Raw genomic sequence first — 4,198 nt, forward strand, 5'->3', positions numbered from 1 at the left:
ATATATCCCTTTGGTGTTCTTGCTCGGATCATGTCTGATAATGGAACTCTTTTTAAAAACAAACATGTAGACAAGTTATGCTCAAAATTTAAGATAGTGCATTCTTATTCTACGGCATATAATCCGGCTGCTAACGGACAAGCGAAGGCTTTTAATAAGACTCTATGTAAATTGCTAAAGAAAGTTGTATCAAAAAACAAACGCGAGTGGCATGAAAAACTACTCGAAGCCTTATGGGCTTATAGAACCACAACACGCACACCAACAGGGATGACACCTTATTCCCTCGTGTTTGGAGGAGAAGCGGTTTTGCCTTTGGAAGTACAAATTACTTCACTTAGGGTCGCTGCTCATGAAAAATTATCAGAGGAAGAATCAAGACAACTACGTCTTGATGAATTAGAAAGACTTGAAGGAAAACGACTTCAAGCCTTGCAAAATCTCGAGGCATATCAAGCTAGGATGTCTCGAGCTTTCGACAAACGTGTTCAACGTAGGTATTTCAAACAAGGAGATTTGGTTCTCGCTGTCATTCGCATCATGAATATAACTAGGCGGATGAAAGGAAAATTTGAACCAAAATGGGAAGGTCCTTACGTCGTAAAAGAAGTTTATTCTAGCGGTGCATACAAAATTATTTCGCCAGATGGGAAATATTCGCCGTCGCAGGTAAACGGGAAATTTCTTAAGAGGTACTATGCTTAAAATTACTCCATACCCTCACGAGTATAAACTGGGGCACAAAAAAAATTACTCCATACCCTCACGAGTCTAAACTGGGGCATAATTTTTTTTTACTCCATACCCTCACGAGTATAAACTAAGGCATAAAAAAAATTACTCCATACCATCACGAGTATAAACTGAGGTACCTACAATGTTACTCCAATAACTTATGAGTTTAAACTGTGAAGCAAACAAAAATACTCCATACCCTCATGAGTCTAAACTGGGGCACTCAAAAAAATATACTCCAATAACTTACGAGTCTAAACTGTGATGCGAAAACAAAGGAAAATAGTTCATACCCTCACGAGTCTAAACTGAGGCACTTAAAGAAAAATTACTCCAACTACTTACGAGTATAAACTGTGATGCAAAAAAATACTCCAATGACTTACGAGTATAAACTGTGATGCAAAGAAAGAATTACTACAACGACATAAACTGTGATGCAAAAAAAAATATTACTCCATACCCCATGAGTATAAACTAGGGTACACACATAAAAGAAAATCACTCCAACAATAAACTGAGGCACCTAAACTGCCACTCCAGTAAACTCACGAGTCTAAACTGCGGCATACTAGATATAAATATGTACAAGGAATATATTTATATCGCTCTAATAAATTTAAAATATGGTAAGTAAAATAAAAATCAGTCCAGTTACCTATGATTATATATTACGACGCCAAATGAAAATAAATAAGTATACAAATGATGCTCCAAAATCTCATGAGCCAAAGCTGTGACATATACATGCAAATAGAGACAGTATACTGGATATACGTAACATATAGTATGCGTATCTATTTTAACTGCATTAAGCAAATAAAAATCATATGAGTGCCAATCATCAGAAAAGAAGCGTACACGTACAATAAGTTCAAATCTGAATAAATAAATAACCTCGTACGTGAAAGCTGCATCAAATAGTCTGATGACATACGGACACTGGAGAGTTCTTATTAAACAAAAATGCTAACCTAGATATATTTAAAAGGCTAAAAAAAATCATGGCACAACAGGAAGATTTTCCATCTGCTCAAGAATAGACTCAACTTCATTGTCCATCGTGGATATCTTCTGCTTCAGGTCCTCAAGTGCCTGATTAGCCTTAGCATTAACTTAAGAAAGTGAGGCACGCAGCTCCTTAGCCTCGGCTTGCTTACTGGACCGTGTTAATTTCAGTTGCTCAACACCCTCCCTAATCTGATGCATTCTAGTATTAACCTTTTTGAGTTGAGCTTTAAGAGTCTCCCCATGCTTCCTCTCCTCGGCATATTGCTCTTCCATAGATGCCAACTTATCATCAGTACCTTTTAAAAATTCTTCAAGCAACATACATTCCTTATCTGCCACAGTGAAAGCTTCTTCTTTCTCATGAGAATGAGATTTAATCTCTTTGTCAGATTGCTACATGTCATTTGAGATGGAAATAAGTCTTTTCAGACCCGCACGAATAGCAGCGACGCGAGCGATATCATCGCTGGTTGGAAGAAGCGAATAGACCGCCTCAAGAAGTGCATGACGTTGGGGGTCAATTATCGTAGAGCTGTTCAAGCCTTCAAGTGCATGTCTGAACGATGCATCGACAGGCTTCATAATAACTCCAGTAACAAAAGGAACACCCACAGATGACATTGCAATATGCGACGACGCTTCTTTCCTACTCACAGGAGCGTCCTCGACACGTAAAAAACAGAAAAAAAGGGTGAGTATTCTTGTAAATATATATATATATATATATATATATATATATATATATATATATAGTAAAACAAGTGAGCAACACTTTAAATAAAACATAATTTTTTTAATATATATAGAGCTACCATTTAGTGCAGAAGATAGGAGGCTGTCAATATCAGTCGATGGGGGCACGTCTGAAGCTATGCATGGAAAAGAAACTTGGAGATCCACATCTATGCTTGACTCATAGTCATCCACATTTAATGTGTGAAGATCACCCAAATCGTGAGCTACATCTCCATTAAGTATATTGTCCAGACCACTGAAACTGAGATCACCTTGTACGTATAAAGCAGGAGCATCTAATTTTATAGGGCTGGAAATATTCTCTACGTCAGCAAAATCAAGTTTTCTTTTGGAGGTAGGCCTCGCCTCCTCATCAGAAGAAATAGCTTTAGTTGTACTTGGTTCCTTTAGCTTGGAAGTTGAGAGGTTTTCACCAACTTGCATATCCGTTGGAGGCAAAGCTCTAAAGGAAGAGTCAATAACATTACTCTTATTCTTCCGCTTCTGAAAAAAGAGTGACATGTGTATGTTATATGGATGAATGATGGAAATTTTAAACCAAAACGAAATAAAGATTGCTAACTCACACGTCGAGAGGCCATAGCAGGTTCATCATCTGAAAGAAAAATACCTAAAATATGATTCCAACGTTCTGCTATCTCTTTCTCTCTGGCCTCAATACCATTAATGTACCCGTCTCGGCAGTCTGCTGACACTTCCTTTATTATAACAAAATCAGAATCTGAGAGTTTGCGAGGGAGCATAAATTCTTTTGCCTTTTTCTTATACGCCTCCTTTCTCTCATCATATTAGATTTCCCCATGTGGACTACCAGCCTTAAGTTTATCCAAAATAATGGTAAACGGATGCAAAAAATTTGTTCCACCATCTAGTCCATGACACGTCACATTTTCCCTCATAAGTGCTGTTGAGAGGATGATGAATTCCCTCCTGAGCTGGGAGAAATAGATGTGATCAGTATGTGTACGCCACGCCAACGTCTATTGTCCATAAGGATATCAAAGGATTATATGGTATCTGTTGGTCTAACTTAAGTTGGCCAGCTACACGGTCCGGATGATATGGCTCGGCTACACATGTATCAATGTTTTGAAATAGAAACCTCCATGGAAGAATAGCCCGTCAGATAGAAATCATGTAAGCCCTCTGTAGCTGATCTACTCCAATCAAGTTACGCGAGGAATAAGGACACCAACTTATTTTTTGAGGTTCCTCAAGAAACTCATGTGCCATCTCAGACGTGAACTCAATCGGTGGCCCGAACATCGTTTGTATCATGGTTGGTTGCATCGGCACGATCTTAGGAGTAGGAAGATGGCGGTTGTGGAAATGATCACACCAATCTTGGAAAGATAACAATTTGTTCTCACGCTTATCAGAAAGCTCTTCCCATGTTCGCAAAAGATCGGATAAGAAGTTTGGGTATAGAAGCAATGCAGGATCTAATTGATTGAGTGGGGGGATATATTCCTCATAAGGATCTCCGGTGATAGGAAGCCCGGCCATAAGAAGCATGTCAAGTAAAGTGATTGTACGTTCACCGCATGAGAATAGGAAAGTGTTCGTTTGTGGACTCCATTTTTCTAGCAAAGACCGAAACAAAAAAGGGGAAACATCATAGTTGTAGAGGGAACAATATATAGCCCCACAGATATAATCGGTGTGGTCCTCACCCCCTTTCAGACCAAATGAGTGA

General features: G+C 38.6%; 1 pseudogene; it reads right to left on the reverse strand.

The window, feature by feature from the left end:
- Positions 1 to 1,737: 1,737 nt before the first annotated feature.
- LOC123425522 lies at positions 1,738 to 3,768 on the reverse strand (annotated as a pseudogene).
- Between the last annotated feature and the right edge of the window lie 430 nt (positions 3,769 to 4,198).

This window comes from Hordeum vulgare, chromosome 2H (assembly GCF_904849725.1).
Source record: "Hordeum vulgare subsp. vulgare chromosome 2H, MorexV3_pseudomolecules_assembly, whole genome shotgun sequence".
Lineage (NCBI taxonomy): Eukaryota > Viridiplantae > Streptophyta > Magnoliopsida > Poales > Poaceae > Hordeum > Hordeum vulgare.